Source organism: Suncus etruscus, chromosome 6, assembly GCF_024139225.1.
Source record: "Suncus etruscus isolate mSunEtr1 chromosome 6, mSunEtr1.pri.cur, whole genome shotgun sequence".
Taxonomy (NCBI): domain Eukaryota; kingdom Metazoa; phylum Chordata; class Mammalia; order Eulipotyphla; family Soricidae; genus Suncus; species Suncus etruscus.
In genome coordinates, this window is record NC_064853.1 from 83517731 (window position 1) to 83539554 (window position 21824).

At 33.8% G+C, this 21824-nt stretch overlaps 1 pseudogene; it reads right to left on the minus strand.

Moving 5' to 3' along the window:
- Positions 1-1484: 1484 nt before the first annotated feature.
- Positions 1485-1749, minus strand: LOC126012471 (uncharacterized; annotated as a pseudogene).
- Between the last annotated feature and the right edge of the window lie 20075 nt (positions 1750-21824).

Here is a 21824-nt window from a genome sequence, read left to right on the forward strand (position 1 = left end):
TCATGTTAATTTAGAGATTTCCTGGAGGAACTTGGACTTACTTCTTTTAATAATTGAAAATATGAGTAAGTGAATTTTATGAATAAATTACGAAATTGAAGAACAAAGATATTCTTTAATTTAAATAGGAAAATAATAAATTGTAACAATTACACTGACTACTTTTCTGGGAATGATATTTCATGCATGAAGTCCTAATAACAATTTGTAGACCATGGTGCCCAAAATTAAAATTAAAAAATATGTTCAGAATACACAATTTAATACTTAACACAAACTTTGAATAGTAAGTAAATTATCTTATTTTATAACATATATACTTATAAAAGATAAAATAGTAAAGTTATAATTAAATAGTTCTAGTATTTTTGGAAGCCAATTGTTTATAATGTAGAACCTAAATTATTTTGCTAGTTTAGTAGGATTTTTAATTACATAAAATGATTTTGTACTTTATATATCCTCAGTTAAATTATAGTGACAGGGCACACAAAGTAAGCAGAAGACCTAAATATCCTACTCAATTTTTTCTTAAATGCAAATTTCATTATATATAAGTAACATTATGTTGTACTATGTATTTTTTAATCTTCTCTTTCTGATTTTCTTGGTCCTGTATTATTTTATTGTTTTTGGGACAGTGTCATCTATAGACTGTAGAATAGGAAAAATTTTTAATTTATGCATGCTCTATTTTAGATTGACTACTAAGTGCTTTAAATTAGAAACTCTGGATAAGCAGCATGTGGTTTATTTATAAGTTCAGGAAATCAGATAATATGTGCTATGAAATACTGATAATTCTTACTATAATAGTATGGAGTAGAATATGTGAAATCTTATGAAGATATGATGGTACAAAGGATATATAAAGGTCATTCAATAATATATAGTCCAATTGTATTTACTTTTTCCTTTTGTGTACCTATTTTGATAAATAATTTTAATGCTCTTCATTTACTATAAATGTGAGGACTTAAAAGAATAAGTTACAAAAAATAATTACCTTTTATCATTCTTGCTTTAAATTTTAAATACAGGCATGAATGATTATAATAAGTGTACTCGAAGTACATTAATAATATTTTTAAATATTTACCTTTTAATTGTTAATATTAAAATTATATAAAGAAATAATATTAGAACAATTATGTAGGATAAATGAAGCAACAAGGCTTACTATATACCCACATGTATATATATGTAACAGTGATGGAATGCAACACAAAATTACAGAAATTGAAAAATCCTATTATGGTCTATGATTAACTAGATAATATTTGACACATCCATTACTTGGCTTCTGAAAAACAAAATCTATTCCATGACATATCTGAATCTACATGTATGGGATAGATTTGATGTTGACCATCATTTAGCTTTTTACTGAATTCTTAAATATGATAATATTTGTGAGCTTGGCCTTGGGAGATTACTAGATCATGGTAACAGCCCTCTTGATAGAGCCTTTGTTTAATTTTTATCTTTGTACTAGTACTTAGAGTTTGACCATCACCTTTTCTGCAACACTAATATCCTGACTACAGATTTTCTTTTATTGTTACAGGCACAATGACCTTGCCAGTGGCTACTGCCCTTGCATCAAGTGCTAAGAAACTGTCAAAGGAAAAATATACATCAATGGCTGGGCTTGGGCTGTCATGTTTCAGTTTTATCAGAATACTTTTTCTCAAAAACTTATATATTTTAGAGTACCACCAATCTTGTGTGGATCCTCAAATACAAAGCAGATCAGTGCCTTCAGATATCCTTTATACCATTATTTCTTCATGAGTTCCATATATCCTACTCCATATCACTAGAATAAGAATTAGCAGTATATCATAGCACATATTATCTGATTTCCTGAACTAATAGATAAAAACCCACATGCTCCATTTACAGAATCTCTAAGTTAAATGCCTTTGAACACGTGTTTAATTTTTCTATGATGATCTTTGGAAAGGTGTCCATCTATAAACCATGAATGATTCACTTTACACAAAATAAGAGGAATCTTTGATCTTAATTTTTTAGAATTCAGTATTTATCAAATAAATGTTAGTTAGAAGATACAAGTTTATGTTTTCTTGTAGTCTTAATCCAAATAAATTAGCACGGTAATTAATACTTTAAGAAGTATATACACACTCTGAGGACTTCAATGGAAATTTCTCCTGTGCCTGTCTGTGTTTCTTGAATAAGTGAAGGTCTCCTCAGAGGCCTAGGGAGCGCACCCCCAAAAAACTGCATTTTGAAGCTGCCCAGCAAGTGAGTGAGTAAAGTCTGGCTGTGGGGTTCACCAACCAATAAGCAGAGCTCTCTGGCCTGTGGAGGCTCCGCCCTGCTGTGCCTTTGATCACTCTGAGGACTTCAATGGAAATCTCTCCTGTGACTGTGTTTCTTGAATACCTGAAGGTCTCCTCAGAGGCCTAGGGAGAGCACCCAAAAAAACTGCATTCTGAAACTGCCCAGCTAGTGAGTGAGTAAAGTCTGGCTGTGGGGGTCACCAACCACTAAGCAGAGCTCTCTGGTCTGTGGAGGCTCCACCCTGCTGTGCCTTGATCACTCTTAGGACTTCAAGGGAAATCTCTCCTTTGCCTGTCTGTGTTTCTTGAATAACTGAAGGTCTCCTCAGAGGCCTAGGGAGTGCACCCCCAAAAAACTGTCAACTCGAGGCAGCAGAAGAGCATGGCCTCTTCGCTTCACAGCCACACACTCTTTCTAACCAATGAACCCCACCACAACACGCAGGAAAAACCACATTACAAGCATGAGAATGGGGAAACCTTGCAGGCAAACACTATGCACAGAGAATGAAGACAAAAGCTTGGATGACCTAAAATATTCCATCCATCTGAATAAACTCTCTGATAAGGAACTTAAAATAGAAATATGGTAGATGTTTGTAGAACTCAAAGAAAGCATAGATCTATCTGAACAGAACAAAGAGACAGAAATCAGAAAACTCCAAACTGAAATAACAGATCTGAAAAACACATAGCTCAACTGAAAACCTCAGTGGATGGGCTCAAAGCAGGGTAACAGCAGTTGAGGGGAGAATTGGAATACTGGAAGATGAGATGAAGAAAAACTCAATACAGCAGAAGAAATTGGAAAAGAACCTTAAGACAAACAATCAGGCAATAGAAAAAGTACTCAAGGAATGTGAACAGATGAAAATAGAAGTCTTTGATAAACTCAACAGAAACAACATAAGAATCATTGGAGTCCCAGAGACACAGTTAGGAGATCTCCAGGAAGAATACACTGTCAAAGACATCATTAAAGAGATACTCCCAGAGGTAAAGACAACAAGCAATCAAATCCTGCATGCCGGAAAGTACTAGCTAAAAGAAACCCAAAGAAAAACACCCCAAGACACATCCTCGTTAAAATGACAAATCCCACAGATAGAGATAGAATACTGAAAGCAGCAAGATCAAAAAGGGAAATTACATTCAAAGGAGCATCCCTAAGACTTACAGCAGACATGTCACAAGAAACTCTCCAGGCCAGAAGACAGTGGTGAAATATTGTGACAAGACTGAATGAAATGAATGACTCACTGAGAATACTGTACCCAGCCTGTCTCATGTTCAGGTTTGAAGGAAGGATACATAGCTTCATGGATAAACAATAGCTCAGAAACTTCACAGATGAAAAACCAGCCCTAAAGGAAAAACTGAAAGTTCTACTTTAGACAAGAGAGACCAACAATCACAGCAAACTTATCTAGAAAGATGACATTAAATCCTATGACAATCATCTCTCTCAATGTCAATGGACTAAATTCACCAATTAAAAGACATAGAGTGGCAAAATGGGTCAAAAAGATAAATCCAACATTCTGCTGCCTGGAAGAAACACACCTGAATAGTCAGAACAAACATAGATTCAAAATCAAAGGCTGTAGGAAAATCATCCAAGCAAACAACACCCTCAAAAAAGCTGGGGTGGCCATATTAATATCTGATGACACCAACTTTATACTCAGAAAAGTGGTAAGGGACAAAGATGGGCACTATGTACTAATCAAGGGATATGTGCAATAGGAAGAAAGCAGATTATTAAACATATATACACCCAATGAGAGACTAGCAAATAATCTAATATAATTACTGACAAATCTGAAAGAAGACATCAATACTAACACAATAATTGTGGTAGTCCTCAACACGGCCTTGTCAACACTTGATAGGTCAACCAGACTGAAACCCAACAAAACATACTAGCCCTGAAAAGAGTAATGGAGGAAGAGGACTAGTAGATATATATAGGACACTCCATCCCAAAAAACCTGGATACACATTCTTCTCCAATACATAGAGATTGACATGGGTCATTCTCCAGGATAGACTACATGCTGACACATAAAACATACCTCCATAAAATCAAGAGGATAGAAATCTTTCAGGCTATCATTGCTGACCAGAAAACTCTGAAATTAGATGTTAACTACAAAGGCACACAAAAGAAAAACTTTAACAATTGGAAATTAAACACCATGCTACTGAACAACCAGTGGGTCTGAGATGAAATCAAAGAGGAAATTAAAACTTTCCTGGAAACAAATAATAATGAAGACACAAACTGCCAGAATCTATGGGACACAGAAAAAGCGGTCCTGAGAGGAAAATTTATAGCTTTACAAGCACACATCAGTAAGGAAAAAGGGGCATACCTAAATAATTTAATGATGCAGCTCATAAAATTAGAAAATGACCAGCAAAAGGAACCAAAAAAAAAGGGAGACAGAAGGAAATAACAAAGCTAAAAGCAGAAATCAGTGAAGTGGAAAACCAAAAAAACAATCTGAAAGATCAAAGAAAGAAGTTGGTTGTTTGAAAAAACGAACAAGATTGATAGACCATTGGCAAAAGTTACAAAGAAAGAGAGAAAAACCTGATAACCCATATTAAAAATGAAAAGGGGGAGATCAAGACAGATATTGCAGAGATCCAAGGGTAATCAGAGACTACTTTGAGAACTTTATGTTACTAAACATTGAGAACCTAGAAAAAATGAAAAAAATTCTTAGACACTTATAACCTTCCACAGTTATGTAAGGAGGATATAGCATATCTAAACACCCCCATCACTACTGAGGAAATTGAAACTGTAATTGAATATCTGCCCAAAAAGAAACTCTTATGTCCAGGTGGATTTCTAATGAATTCTTTCAAATCTTTTAAGAGGAGCTACTACCAATCCTAGGCAGGTTCTTCCATGAAATTGAAAAAACGGGAACACTCCCAAACAGCTTTTATGAAGCTAACATCACCTTGATACCAAAACCAGACAGAGATGCTGCCAAAAAAAAATTACTGACCAATATTCCTGATGAATGCTGATGCAAAAAACTTCAACAAAATCCTGGCAAATAGGATACAATGCATCATCCCAGGAATGCAAGGATGGTTTAACATCTGTAAATCTATCAACATCATACACAAAATCAACAAGAAGAAAAGTAAAAATCACATGATTATATCAATAGATGCAGAGAAAGCATTTGATAAGGTCCAACACCCATTCTTGATCAAAACTCTGAGCAAGATTGGAATGAAAGGAACCTTTCTGAATATAGTTGAAGCCATCTACTACAAGCCAATGGCAAATATTATCCTCAGTGGTGAAAAACTAAAAGCCTTTCTTCTAAATTCTGGAACAAGACAAGGCTATCCACTCTCACCACTCCTCTTCAACATAGTACTGGAAGTGCTTTCTATAGTGATCAGGCAAGAAAAAGATATCAAGGGAATCCAGATAGGAAAGGAAGAATTCAAGCTTTCATTGTTTGCAGATGACATGATACTCTACTTAGAAAATCCTAAACACTCTACCAAAAAGCTTCTAGAAAAATAAACTCATATAGTAAGGTGGCAGGCTTACAAAATTAACACACAGAAATCAATGGACTTTTTATACATCAATAATGCTAGGGAAGAGATGAACGTCAAGAAGGCAATCCCATTCACATTAGTGGCACACAAACTCAAATACCTTGGAGTCAACTTGACCAAAGAAGTGAAGGACCTACACACACACACACACACACACACACACACACACACACACACACAAAACTATAAAGCCTGCTCCAAGAAATAAGAGAGGACACACGGAAATGCAAACACATACCCTGCTCATGGATTGGCAGGATTAATATCATTGAAATAGCAATAATCCCCAAAACATTATACAGATTTAATGTGATCCCTCTAAAGACACACATGACATTCTTCAAAAAGGGGATCAAACACTTATGAAGTTCATCTGGAACAATAAACACCCTCAAATAGCTAAAGCACTCCTAGGGAAAAGGAAAATGGGAGGCATTACTTTCCCCAACTTCAAACTGTACTACAAAGCAATATTTATCAAAACAGCATGGTATTGGAATAAAGACAGACCCTCAGATCAGTGGAATAGGCTTGACTTCTCAGACAATGTTCCCCAGACATACAATCACATAATTTTTGACAAAGGAGCAAGAAATCCTAAGTGGAGCAGGGAAAACCTCTTCAACAAGTGGTGCTGGCAGAACTGGTTAGCCACTTGCAAAAATGTGAACATAGAGCCCCAGTTAACATCATGTACGAAGGTAAAATCCAAATGGATTAAAGACCTTGATATCAGACCTGATACCATAAGGTATATAGAACAACATGTCGGTAAAACACTCCATGACATTGAGACTAAAAGCATCTTCAAGGAGGAAACTGCACTTTCCAAACAAGTGGAAGCAGAGATCAACAGATGGGTATACATTAAGCTGAGAAGCTTCTGCACCTCAAAAGAAATAGTGCCCAAAATACAAGAGCCACCCACCGTGTGGAAAAAACTATTCACCCTATGCCCATCAGATAAAGGGCTAATATCCAAAATATACAGGGCACTGACAGAACTTTACAAGAAAAATACATCTAATCCCATCAAAAAATGGGGAGAAGAAATGAACAGAAACTTTGATAAAAAAGAAATGGCCATAAGACACATGAAAAGATGCTCCTCATCACTGATTATCAGGGGGATGCAAATCAAAACAATGATGAGATACCATCTCACACCACAGAGATTGGCAAACATCACAAAGAATGAGAACAATCAATGCTGGTGGGGATGTGGAGAGAAAGGAACTCTTATCCACTGCTGGTGGGAATGCCATCTATTCTAACCTCTATGGAAAGCAATATGGAGATTCCTCCAAAATCTGGAAATTGAGCTCCCATTTGACCCAGCTATTCCACTTTTAGGGATATACCCTAAGAACACAAGAATACAATACAAAAACCCCTTCCTCAAACCTATATTTATTGCAGCACTATTCACAATAGCCAGGCTCTGGAAACAACCAAGATGCCCTTCAACAGATGAATGGCTTAAGAAACAGTGGTACATATACACAATGGAATATTATTCAGCCGTCAGAAGAAATGAAGTCATGAAATTTTCTTATACATGGATTTACATGGAATCTATCATGCTGAGTGAAATAAGTCACAGGGAGTGAGAGAGACGCAAAATAGTCTCACTCATCTATGGGTTTTGAGAAAAATAAAAGTCAGGGCCGGCGTGATGGCACTAGAGGAAAGGTGCCTGCCTTGCCTGCACTAGCCTAGGATGGATCACGGTTCAGTCCCCTGGTGTGCCATATGGTCCCCCAAGCCAGGAGCGACTTCTGAGCGCATAGCTAGGTGTAACCTCTGAGCGTCACTGGGTGTGGCCCAAAAACAAAAACAAACAAACAAACAAAAACAACAAAGAAAATTAAAGTCATTTTTGCAACAATCCTCAGAGACAATGTGAGGAGGGCTGGAACTTCCAGCTCACTTCATGAAGCTCACCACAAAGAATGGTGAGTACAGTTATAGAAATAACTACACATGTGAATGTATGAGGGAACTTTAAATTCTGTCTGTAGTACAGGTGGGGTGAGATGGGATGGAGGGAGATTTGGGACATTGGTGGTGGGAATGTTGCACTGGTGAAGGGGGGTGTTCTTTACATGACTGAAACCTAATCACAATCATATTTGTAATCAAGATGTTTAAATGAGGAAAAAAATTAATGAAAATTATATACATTTTATTTAAAATTTTTCCTAAATTGAAGGAATATGTTTTTCTTTCATTTTATTTTGTCTGTCTATTGTTTATGTAAGGTGGTTGCAACATGTTAAAATTTATGATTTCTGACTTTCCAGAACTGTTCTTCTGTCACCCCAATTCTAGTCTTCTCCCCAACTGCTTAGAATTAGTTTTGTAATCTAGGTCTAAGGGCTTGTCATTGTCTGACAGTTTTTTCCCTTATTTTGGCTATCTATATCCCAGTTATGTGTAATGCTATCTGGTATTTGTCATTCTTCCTCTGATTTATTTTGTTTAATTTGTTCTCCTCCAGTTAAATCTCCAATGTATTGAACTTCATGATTTCATGTTTTATAGTTTTATATTGCATTTTTATGTAGGTAAAAACTTCTTTATGCATTCATTGGTTTTGAATACACAGGCAGTTTCCATATGTTGGCTTTTGTAGGTATCAATGCAATAAACAAACATAGGTGTTCACCTATCTTTATAAATTAATGTCTTGTGAGTTGGGGGCAGATTCTAGGAAGTAAATACTTTTAAATTGATGTTGAGTTACTTAAGTTACTGCAATGTTGAGGCAGGAGAGATAGAATGGAGGTAAGGCATTTGCCTTGCATTCAGAAGGTCGGTGGTTCGAATCCCGGAGTCCCATATGGTCCCCTGAGCTTGCCAGGAGTGATTTCTGAGCATAGAGCCAGGAGTAACCCCTGAGTGCGGCTGGGTGTGACCCAAAAATATCCAAAAAGTAAAAAGTTATTGTAATGTTGAATAATGATAGAGACAGAAATGAGTTCCAGTCTCAAAGGCAATTATTTCTTATTCTTTGTATTAGTAAAGTGAATTTCCTATATTTAAATGTAGAAATTATGTATCAGAAATATCTGCCCTCTGGTTGTCTCTTCCTACCTGGTCACAGGGTTTATAGCATAATTATTAATACATGTCATTTTGTAAATAGTCAAACAAGTTTACAAACTTTGTAAGTTAGATGCTGGCTGTTTTTTGTTTGCAGATTTGTTCCCTAAATAAATCTTTGTTGCTCAGGAGAAACAGTGCTTAACTTGCATGGTATATAAATCCTTTTTCTGCAATGACCTTTCAGGGTTGCTTGAAATAATAGCATTGTATGTCATTTTATTGTGTTTAGGACTACGATTTTATAAGATTCAGAATTTGAACTTTAGAGGAGGCATTTAGAAACTCCAAAGTGAAAAATAAATTCTCATGTTTGGTGTTTTTATCTAATAGTTTTTGTTTTGTTTTGCATAGAAATAATTTTATTTGAAGTAAAATATTTAAATCAGTTAGTTTTGAATATTTATAGGCGGGATGACCTATTCTTTAGTCTTAATTTATCAGCTCAAAATGTTCTCTAATCAAAACATGTATATTATAATACCTAAAATATAAAGTCTAAAGTTAGGTATGCTTGATGAATATAATATTTGTACTCATTTGTAGTCATAAATTCCATCTTATTCGCAAAAATGATACAAGGTGCCTTAGACAGAAATTCAAGAACAGGAATATTGGGTTTTCTCTTAAAGACTGTGTTCTCCCTTGAACACATATTTTTCCTTCTTATCTGTGTATTTCTTTTTGCTCTGTAAAATTCCATATACATTCTTTCTAAATAAGTGGCCATTTCTTGCTTTACACACACACACACACACACACACACACACACACACAACAGGTGGAAAATAAGTAAAATTGTACAATGCAGAGTTGCCATCTTAAGGTCTTATCTTTTTATTAATGTTGTTAATTGAATTTGGTGAAAGTATAATAGCAGCCCTGATCTCTTCTATATTTATTGCAATAATATTTGTGGGGTTGGCCACAATCAGAGGTGTTCAGGGCTTACTCCTGAATCTGTGCTCAGAAATTTCTCCTTGCAGGCTCAGGGGACTATACAAATGCTGGGTATCAAACCCAGGTTGGTGCCTGGTCAGCTCCATGCAAGGCAAACACTATCACTGTGCTATCGTTACACCCATCTGCAATAGTTTTAAGAGTTCTATTACTTTATGATCATTCCCATCACTTGATTCACAATATTTCTTTTATGGAGCATAATTTACAGAATGGCAAATGGTATAGTAATAGATTTTGTTAGTGACATGGTACATTGGTTAAAAAAAGCCTATCACAGAAACATAACTACAGGGAGATAAGAGTGCATTTCTACAGGTGGTATAATTCACATTGCTGGTTTTCTGTTTATTTGATTTGATCTAGAGTAAATCTGTAGAATGTATAGAAGTCATAAGTTTTTAGTGTCTACAAGTCATCTTCTATAAAACCATTTTTATCAAAGGCATAAAGTATATATACCTTTCTAGATTAGAGCCACCATATAAGCATACAATTATGTATTGTTGACTCTTATGAACAGTTGTGTTATTATTTTTTAAAAAATATTCATAGATTCAACCATCTTTACTTATAGAGCTTTCTAGAAACTCACTTTGAAAGAAGGTGAAGAGTTGGTGTTGTCAAAATTGACTGCATTTTAAAGTTCATATACAACAGATCATTGTTCTTCAACAACCAATCCATGGGGATAGAATGGTTGAAAATCATAGGCTTGGGCCAGAGAGATAGAACGGAGGTAGGGCATTTTCCTTGCATGCAGAAGGATGGTGGTTTGAATCCTTGCATCCCATATGGGCGCCCGAGCCTGCCAGTAGAGATTTCTGAGCTAAGAGCCTAGAGTAACCCATGAGTGCTGCCGGGTGTAACACAAACAAACAAACAAAGAAAAGCTTAGACATATTGCCTAGATTATAACTGCCATAATATATGAATCAGTATGCAAAACAAATAGTGGTTTATAGTTTAAAAAAATAAAAAACAATAGGATAGAGGTTGTTTCCAAAACTGTTAAGACCTCCTTCTGAGAATGTATTTAAATTAAAATGAATCAGTGTTATCACAGTTGAAAGTAATTAACATTTATATGTATAATTTGTAGAGTCTAATGTTACTGTTTTCTATGAATTATAAAAAGACACAGTCAAACTGGTTCAATATTAATATGGATTTGTTTTGTTTGGGAAGAAAAGTTATATAAAGATATCTGCAATGAGTACACTTGCACTCATTGTCTGCCATTTATTCAGTCCAAAATGAACCTAGCAACTTCTATGGAGGGATTATTTTGGAAATATAATTTTTATAATAAAATTGCCAAAGGATAGGAATATATTTTTTGCTGGATCTAAGCTAGTTGAGTATTTTAAAAATTATAGATATATATTTGTTCCTTAAATAAAGTAGAAATTTGATGCACAAAAAAAGATTTGACATTTTGAAGATGTGTGGGATGGGTAGCGGTGGAGAGCACATCATAAATAATTGAGGCAACCTCAAGGAGCTGAGAGAATTTCCAAGCTGACAGTCATCAGGGAAAGGAAAATATAAGTACTAAAAGCAGAGGGATCTGAACCTCACCAGTATAAAAAATGAGCTCGTTGTTAAAAAGAATTTTTTTTCAAAGAATGAGTCAGCCTAAACAAAACATTGATTTTAGTCCTATTGTGCTCTAAGCAGGATGTGTGTACTAAACTTCTGAAATATAGAACTGCAATGAACATTGATTTAAGATGTTGTTTGTAATAGTTTGTAATGTCACAATTGAAAATTAATTCAGCTACATGCTTGAAAATTAACTGAGAAGTAAATTTTAAGGTGTTATCCAAAACTTTTATGTCTTGTGTCCACATTTCTTCCTAGAGAAAACATAGTTCCTAATTCAAATTCATATTTTGTACTTGCAAAAATTAAAAAGAAAACCTCATTGCATATTTCAGGATATAACATTCCTAATGACATTCTCATGATTCAGAGTAGGATTTGCAATAGGAAGCTCACAGGAGATTGCTCAAAAAACAGTGCAAGAGAATGTAGAAAAAAAACAACATTTCAGTAAGATTAAATCACAAATCTAATACAAAATTTTTTATTCCTCTACAAGACCATGTAGGTAAAACTATGTTCTCATGGGAGAAGAGAGGTTTTTGTTGTTGTTGTTGTAAACTCCATGACAAAAGTAGAACTATGCATCTCATCAATACTTACATATTGTAGCTAGTTTATCAAAATCAACAAGAGTTTCTACTTTCCAGGGAGTCGAATTTTATGACTTGCATTAATTTAAACTCATTTTTTTTACCCAATTTGCTTACAAACTAAATGTAAATGTCTAAAGTATGCTTCTTTCAGGGCTGGAGAGATAGTACAAGGATTAGATGCTTGACTTGTAACCATATAGCTCAGATTTAATTCCTAGCACCAGATATGCCCCCCACCCCATGCCTGCAAAGAGTGACCACTGAACAGAGATAGAAGTAAGCTCTAAGCACTGCACCAGGTATAAACCAAAACCAAAACCAAAGTAAATAAATAAAAAATAAAAAATAAATATTCTTTTTTCACTATACTTGATTGCATTTTTTGCACTGACAAAACATCACATTGTCTTAATATAGATTAAGAGACAAAAAGATAGCTCAAGATGTGAAACACATGCTACAAAAGCTACTAAAGCTACAAACCCTGATACCCTATTAAGTCTTTGAACTCTGCCAGAGGCCAATACTAAATATAAAGTCAGGAATAGATCTTGATCTATGCTGGGTGTGTGGTCCACTGCCATAACTCCCTAAGGCACTCTTTTTTTTTTTTTTGGTTATTGTTTTCTGGGTCACACCCAGCAGCGCTCAGGGGTTCCTCCTGGCTCTGCACTCAGAAATCGCTCCTGGCAGGCTCAGGGACCATATGGGATGCCAGGATTCGAGCCACTGTACTTCAGCATGCAAGGCAAACGCCTTACCTCCATGCCATCTCTCCAGCCCCAAGGCACTCAGTTTTAAATATGGGTAATTCAGCTTAATTGGAATTCTTTAAAAATGATATATTTATTTGTTTATTATTCATAAATCTGAATTTTACATGCCATTATTATAAATATGGTTGCTGAATCCCTCTATTTTCACTTACATAGAACATTTTAGTATATTTAAAAAAATTTTTCCAGATGTGATTGACTTTTTCTAACCCTGTCTTAGAAAAAAAATTCATTAATAGCTAGGTTGTTTGAGTATTGATTTTAATACAATTTTATTATGCCTTTAAGACCATGGATTGATTAGAATTATTATTGATATATTTTTAATAAATTCCTAATGTGACCAAAAATATAGCTTCCTTGTTTTATTAACATATTATGATTTTATAATACTATTTTCAAATTAGTTTTACTCATATGGCCCCTATTAGTAGTGTCACAATTATCTCTAGTTCAGCTTTATTATTTCTAAGAGAGAAACATATGCATCTATCTTAACACTGATGACAATTTTTAAGGTCTAAAGCTTAAGATGATCTTACTAGTCAGCTTCTTATTATCTGATTACTGTCTAATAGAGATGATTTAAGAAAAAGTTCTCTCCAATTCCAAACTATTTTGGAAACTATTCTTTAATATTCTATTGTATTAAACTAATACATTATTGGAGGGAAACTGGTAGCTTATAGATGCCTAGGCATGCATTTTGCAGCCAATTTAATTTATCAGCCATTGTTTTTCATCAAGTCAAAATATGTATGTTACAATTATAGAAGTATATTCCATATTATCTAGACAGTTAGACTTTAATATTTTCCGACCTGATTAAACTTATCAGTGATACTTGCTCATGATGGAAGAACATCTTAGCTTTTATGTGTTTTTTTTTTAAATATTGATGAAGATAGAATAAAGGGTTTAAGTAATTGCCATGCAAATGGATGACTCTACGTCAATACCCAGCACATTGCCTAAGGATCAACCTATGCTGTTAAGCAGTGCCCCCAGCTATATCAGATGTGGCCCTGAATACTACTTGAGTGCCCTGGGTAATCCCCTGCCATACAGGGCCAATGCAGTAAAGTATTCTCAGGCTCCCATATTTAATCACTATGTTGTCAACTGATAATTGCCAGTAGGAGCTTACAGACCACGTGAATTGTACATGGAAGATCACAAAAAGAAAATATTGATAATATTCTTACATATTTACTAACTATGTTCAAATTGAGACATTTGATATTTGCATATGGACAAGTATTCTCAAATTTTCTCAGAGTAACTAACGATTAAAGTTTTATGGCCCCATTGTGAGACATAATAATTTTCACCAATTTTCTTATTCACTTATTATTTTTGATAATTCAAGTGACCATTTTGTTGTATCAAGCAATATAAAATAATTTATTTTCTGTGTTTGTTAAGTGTGCTTTGGGGATAGTTAGAAAACAGGGATATTGGCATAGATACTGTCATGCTGGTGGTGGGATTAATATTAAAATATTAAATGCCTAAATAACAGAATTATGAACAAAATTGTAAAGAGAATTATGAACAAGTTGGTAAACAACTTTGTAAAGTGTTTAAATAAAGTTAAAATAAATACTATAAAAATCTTAGTAAGGGGCTGGAGAGATAGCATGGAGGTAGGGTGTTTGCCTTTCATGCAGAAGGATGGTGGTTCAAATCCTGGCATCCCATATGGTCCCCTGAGCCTGCCAAGAGCAATTTCTGAGCATAGAGCCAGGAGTAACCCTTGAGTGCTACCAGGTGTGACCCAAAAATCAAAAAAACAAACAAAATAATTCTTAGTAACTGTGCCTATTTGAGTCATATTAATATTCTCTTAGACATAAAGAAATGATTATGAAATTTTTAAAATATTTTCAAAGATCTGACTTGTATACTAGGAGACCATGTGTTGCATTTAATTTTGTAATTTGGGAGCTGAATGTTAATTTTTTTTCTCAATGACTTGAGAATCTAGACTGTTTAAAATATAGATCATCTTTAGAAGTAAGCTTTTACTTCCTGAATACTAATCTAAAGAGTTTAATGGGAGAAAGGGGAGGAAAGAAAACAAGCCTGAGAGCATCATCTTCCTCAAACTTGCTGGTGACTCAATTTTTTAAATTGTCCAATTCCCAGAGAGACTCATTATAAAGCTGAGATTGAAGGAAGTAATTAATTCAAGAAGGTTGATATTGGTTTTGATGCACCAGAGACTTTTGGTTTGTCTGCTGAAGTGTGAAAATAATGCTGTGGCCTGCAAGATACAAGGAAGGGAAAATGACATGCAAGTTGTTTTATACACATCTAACAGTATACAAATTTTATACCTTCTGTTTATTAAAAATTAAAACTATCTTAATTTGACAACAGAAAAAATTCACCATTTAAGCTCTTAGATTTGTATGCCAAATCTGTGATTTTTTTTTACAGATATATAAAAAATAGGTGCCTGATATTTTTTGCTATGATTCTAAAATATGTTGTCAGTGTAGTAATTATATATGCAAGAACTTAATTTCATGTATCATTAATTACTTCCCTTTCTATCTGGTTGCAAAAGTGTCTGATTTTTTGTGGAGTATTAATATGTAGAAAGAAATGATGCTTTAATGTATCTTTAGACTTTAGGACATTATAAGGTATTTTTTCTTCTGAGTTCATTTATATGCAATTAGTATTTTTACTTTTAGGCCATACTTGGCAGTGTTCAGGGCTAGTTCATTGTTCTCCACTCAGGGATCACTCTAGAGGGCTCAGGGAGTCATCTACAGTGCCAGGGACTGAACCTGGCTAAGCCGAAACGCAATACTACTGCTCTGGCCTTCAATCAATTTTTAATAGAATAACTTGATCAGTATATTTGAAAAACAATATGGACACTTCCAAAAACTAAGAACTGAACTTCTTTCCTGAAATTGCACTTCTTGGCATTTACTTTGAGGACCTAAAATCTCTATTTATGAAAATGACATTTTCATTTCTATGTTCATTACAGCACTGTTCTCAATAACCAAAATGTAGAACAGCCCAAATATGAAAGAATAGATGAATCAATAAAGAAACTATGGTGTACATATACACATAAACTCCACTCTAAGAAAAATAACACATGAAATTTGCTGTTACGTTGATTTATCTGGAGAGAACCACGATGAGAAATGTTACAAGAAGAGGGACATATACAAATTATTATTCACATATAAAATAACTGGATATAGCCAGTGTTGGTGAAAAACTTTATCCACTGTTGTTGGAAATGTTTTCTGTTTCAATATGTAAAGAAAAAGGAAAGCAATAAGGAGATTTTTCAAAAAAAAAATAAATAAATAAAAGAAAGACCAAAAATCTCATATTACGCACTGATACCACTTCTTGTTATCTTTTCACTCAACACAGAAACATTCATTTTAAAGAATATATTCATACCTGTGTTCACTGCTGCACTCAATACAATAGCCAATTATGAAAAGAAACCAAATACCCAACTACTGACAAATGGATAGAAGTTATCAATTATATAAGGTTGGAGTGATAGTACAGCTTCTACAGATAGTGCATTTGGCTTCTTTCAGCAGACCCAGTTTCAATCCCTGATGTGACATATTCTCAATATGACATATTGACACATTGTCACTATGACAATATGGCAGTGTAACCTAACACCACTAGGAGCAATTCCTGAATGAAGAACCAGGAGAAACTCTTCAGTATTGCTGAATGCGCCAATATTCTTTAAAAAAAGAAGTTTTAGTATATATACACAACTGAAAAATATGAAATTCTTAAAAAGAGACATGCAATTTGCAGCAATGTAAATGGAACTGGAGCATATTTTATTAAGTAAATTCCAAAGGAGGGAACAGGAGAGGAACAATATCTTTTTTTTTGAACAATATCTTTCATATATGGGACTTAAAGATACATAGGACAGTAGAAAGAATGATCCAAAGAATCCCCCCCAAAAAATTGACTTACACAAATGGTTGGATATGGTGAGAGGGAAGATAGTAGAGGTCTTTTCAAAGGGGAGATGGATACACTGATTATGGATGTGGTGAATGAGTTATTTTAATGAAAAATCATTTTAACAGTACTGTGATCAAAAAATAAATAATATAAAATAAAGGGAAAATACATGAATATATTGGACTCTTTTCTAAAAGTTAATAAGTGTATATTTAAACTACCAATAATGTATTTATCAAAATTGATTATCTGTAAAATGAATGCTGCATTGTATTTCATACATTATTTCTGGATATTTAAAAAAAATATTATTGGTTAAGTATAATATTGCTTCTAGTATCTCAAATTCCTGTGATTACATTTTGTGTGTGTCTTTTTTTTTTTTTTTTTTTTGGTTTTTGTGTTTTGGTTCACACCCCTAGCAGGCTCCAGGGACCATATGGGATGCCGGGATTCGAACCACTGTCATTCTGTATGCAAGGCAAATGCGCTACCTCCATGCTATCCCGGTCTCTTTACTAACTTTAGTTAGAGTTAAAATTGTGTAGGGAGGTCGGAGAGATAGCATGGAGGTAAGGCGTTTGCCTTGCATGCAGGACAGTGGTTCAAATCCCGGCATCCCATATTGAGCCCCAGAGCCTGCCAGGAGTAATTTCTGAAAGCCAGGAGTAACCCCTGAGCACTGACGGTTGTGACCCAAAACTACAAAAATAAATAAATAAATAAATAAATAAATAAATAAATAAATAAATAAATAAATAAAATAAAATAAAATAAAATAAATTGTGTAGGAAATATTAGGATCTTGCTTTTAGCCTGAGGCAGAACAGGAATGACTGGCTAGATAGTGCTGGAATTTTTTGTTTGTTTGTTTTGTTTTTTCGGCCACACCCCGTTGACACTCCGGGGTTGCTCCTGGCTATATGCTCAGAAATCACTCCTGGCTTGGGGGATCATATGGGACTCCGGGGATGAACCCAGGTCTGTCCTGGGCCAGTCGCATGCAAAGCAAATGCCCTTCCGCTGCACTATCATTTTGGCCCCTACATAGAATTTTTGTTTTTGTTTTTGTTTTTCTCAGACCTGGTTTAATAGGGAACTAGCAGGATAGGGAAGCCAGGGTAAATCATAATCCAGTATACTGTCCTTTGAATGAAACCATTTGGGGAATCCATCCATTGTCCAGGAGAAAGTCAGGAGAAAAACCAAAATAAATAGCCACCAACCAACTAACCAACCAACTTCAACTTCATCTGGGGTTCTTATCAACTCCCCCCAAACTACTTCTAAATTAATTACTAGGGGTTTCTTCACACTTAAAGGGGCAAACCTCTTTAATAAAGTGATCAGAAATATTTCACTAATAATATATTAATAAGAAACAAGTTTATTCAATTGTTAGATGATTAATAAGGTTAGAAATAATTTTATTATAATATTTAATTTCAATAAAATTACTTTAATATTAAATAAAATACAATTATAAAGTCAAGATATATGACACCAGCTGCCAATTAACATTAAGAGGGAGACCATGACCCAGATCGGACCTCGGTTCTATCCTCCAGAGTCCCATATGGTCTCCCAAGAAAGGAGCGATTTCTGAGTGCAGATTTGCCATAAGTCACATAAGTACTTTACCCTTATGCCATACGTCAAGCCCTATATAGTCCTCTTTTGTTGTTAGTTTGTTTTTTTTTGGGGGGGGCATACCCTGTGGTACTCAGGCATTATTCAGATGCTTGCAAGGCAACACACTACCTGCTGTTCTATTGCTTGGGCCCGTGTATAACTGTTTTATATCAAGTGAATCTATAACTTTGTTTTGTTTTGTTTTGGGGCCACACCCAGATGCACTCAGGGTGTGATTTTACAGTGATGGCATTTGATACTTTGTACAGAATTATTTATTTTCTCTATACAAAATGGCTTCATTAACAATAAATAATTTTCTTATTTGAGGGAACAATAATTAAATTCTCAGAACACAACTTCATCTTACTTTTGTTAGAACTTGTTATAATCAGTTGATTTAGTTAAATACTATTGCCTAAAGGAATAACATTCATATTTTTCTGCTCTGTTCTGACAGAAAGAAACTGCGAGCTTTTCAATTGAAAGATAACTGCTATTTCATGGATTTAAGTAAGAGACAGACCTGGGTTTATACAAGGATCTAATCTGAGTTCTAAAATTCACCATTCTGGGAATCTTAATAAGTTGCTTAAAGCCTTTGGACCTGAGTTTTTTTTAGCTTGTTAAGTAGGGTTTACAATATAATAATGGGTACAGGGAAAAATTGGACACTTAAAGACAGTGAGAACTTTTAACATACTTTAAAAGAATATTTTCTTATCTTGGTTTTTCTATTAAGAATTTTGTGTTTCTCTTTTCACCTTTTTGAACCCCAAGTTCAATGCCAATAATAATGAGTGTTCTTTAGCTCCAAGTTTTATGATTTCACTTTTAATTGAAAGAAATATTACTTTAACTTTTTACTTTGGTATATGATCTCAAAATATTAATGGTATAATAATTTTGAATAAAGGTTAATAATGTACATTACTACATATTTATCATATGAATGAATAAAATTCAAAAAGTATAAACATGTAAACATTATATGATTTTAAATTTGAACAGGTAAAGATAAAACCCCAAATAGAAACAATATTCTGCAGAATTCTTAATGGCAGGCAATTATAAAATATTAATTTATAAGAATTCTGGGCCAGAGACATTACTCAATGGTCAGAATTGCATATTTTGATTAGAGGAAGTGTAAATTTAACCCTGGCAACACATGGTCCTCCAATCAAGAGCTCTGAGTCAGGATTAATCACTCAGTACTGTTGGGTGTTAAAACCCAGGCTCAAATAAATACATTTAATATTTTTTAATTTGAGGCATTGACTATGATGTTAATGTTAGGATTTTATACATATATTTTTCCAGCAACACACTCTTCACCACAGTATTTGCTTCCTACATTATCTTAATGTCACCTTTCCTCTAAGCATCAAAAAAAGAATCAGTTCTGGGGCCAGATCGGTGACTCAGGGTATTAAGTGCCAGCCTAGGACAGACCGCGGTTAGATTCCCCAGCGTCCCATGTGGTCCCCCAAGCCAGTAGAGATTTCTGAGCGCATAGCCAGGAGTGGCGCCTAAGTGTCACCTGTGTAGCCCAAGAAGGCCAAAAAATAAATAAATAAAATAAAAGGAGTCAGTTTTATAGATTGGCTCTCATTTTCTGATTTTTTGATTTTTTTTCTTACTATGAGATTGTATCTAATTGTTGTTTTGATTAATTTTTTTTAATTATGTGTTATTGTGAGCACATTTTTATAAGTCTTTTGGTCATCCATAGTCTTCTTTAGGAAAGTGTCTATTCTCCTACTCCTCCCTTTTATGAAAGTTTAGTGTGTGCTTTTTAGATTTTGGATATTAACCCTTTATTAGGAGTACTTTGTTTAAAGTCTGTGTGGAATATTTATAATTTTATGTAATCTCACATTTTTCTAAAGGAATAAGCAGGCACAAGTATTATAAAACATTGCTTACTTTTCATGAAACCAACATATAATTTCCCACAGCTCCTCAAGGAGTAACCTCTGATATGACCTCAAAAATTTATAAAATAAAATAAAATATTTCTTAGGACCAAAAGCTAAAACCATTGATTCTACATACTAACGAATACAAAGTATGATAATGATGCCTATGTTTATATTTTAGCTATATAGATAAGTAGTGAGATAAGAGATGTAATTTATACATTATACATATGTGCATACTTATACTGTTGTGGATAACAAGATATCATTATTTATAAGAAAAATTATTATTTATAAAACTATAAAGTTACATAGTTCATTTAAAACTTGAGACAAAAAGATCATAATTAAAGTAATGAGATTCAAATTTGGGAACTCAACCACCAGATATTTATCAGCAATGTGATAAATTAAAAAATATCATTATAAAAGTGGGTATTGAAAATACGATGGAATAGTGTTGTTCTTTAATTGTGACTAGATTAATAAAAATACAGTTTTTACAATCCATTTAAAACGTATCACTGGGGAATACATTTTAATACCACTTCGGGTATCCTTTGGTTAATAAGTTCTTGCCTTTTGAATGTAAGTATTTGGCTTCAAATCTCAGACACAAGTTTATTAAAATTGTAATAGTTCTTAGAGACTATAAAATGAAATGAAGTGCACAAAATGTGAGTTTCCAGTGCTTGACTTTAAAATGATTTTTTCCATGACTAATTTCAATATTTTCAACTTAAGCAGACTGTTGTTGAATTTAAATTATTATTAAATATTTAACCAGAGACAGAATATTATTTTGGGTAGTTTTCTTTCAAATTTTGGATTTCTTGTTGATTTATAAAAGTAAATGTGTTTTAATATTATGTCATGTTAATAATTATAAACACAATAATATTTAATGTGAACTTGACTGTAATTTTGCATTAGATACAAAAAAGCATATTTGGCATAATTAATAAAGCTCTTTTAGGAGGTTACAAAAATATACTTCTTTTAGACAAACATACCAACATGAATTTAGGCTATATACTAGTTACACATTTAGTATTTTTAACTTAATATATTTTATTTATAGCATTATGATTTAGTTATTCATAGTTGAATTTTAGATAATGTTTCATACTAATACCACCAGTGTCAACCTCCATACATCAATGTTTCCAGAATACATTTCTACCACCTTCTAGCCCCAGCCTGCAAACATGACAAATACCTTTTTAAGTTTGGTTGTTAAAGTTTAGCCCTCAGGATTTCATCAATGTTGACTTTGTGATTAAAATATTTATTTCTGTACTTCTCTAAAGTATATGAAACATCCTGCCCCCAGTTCCCTGTTGT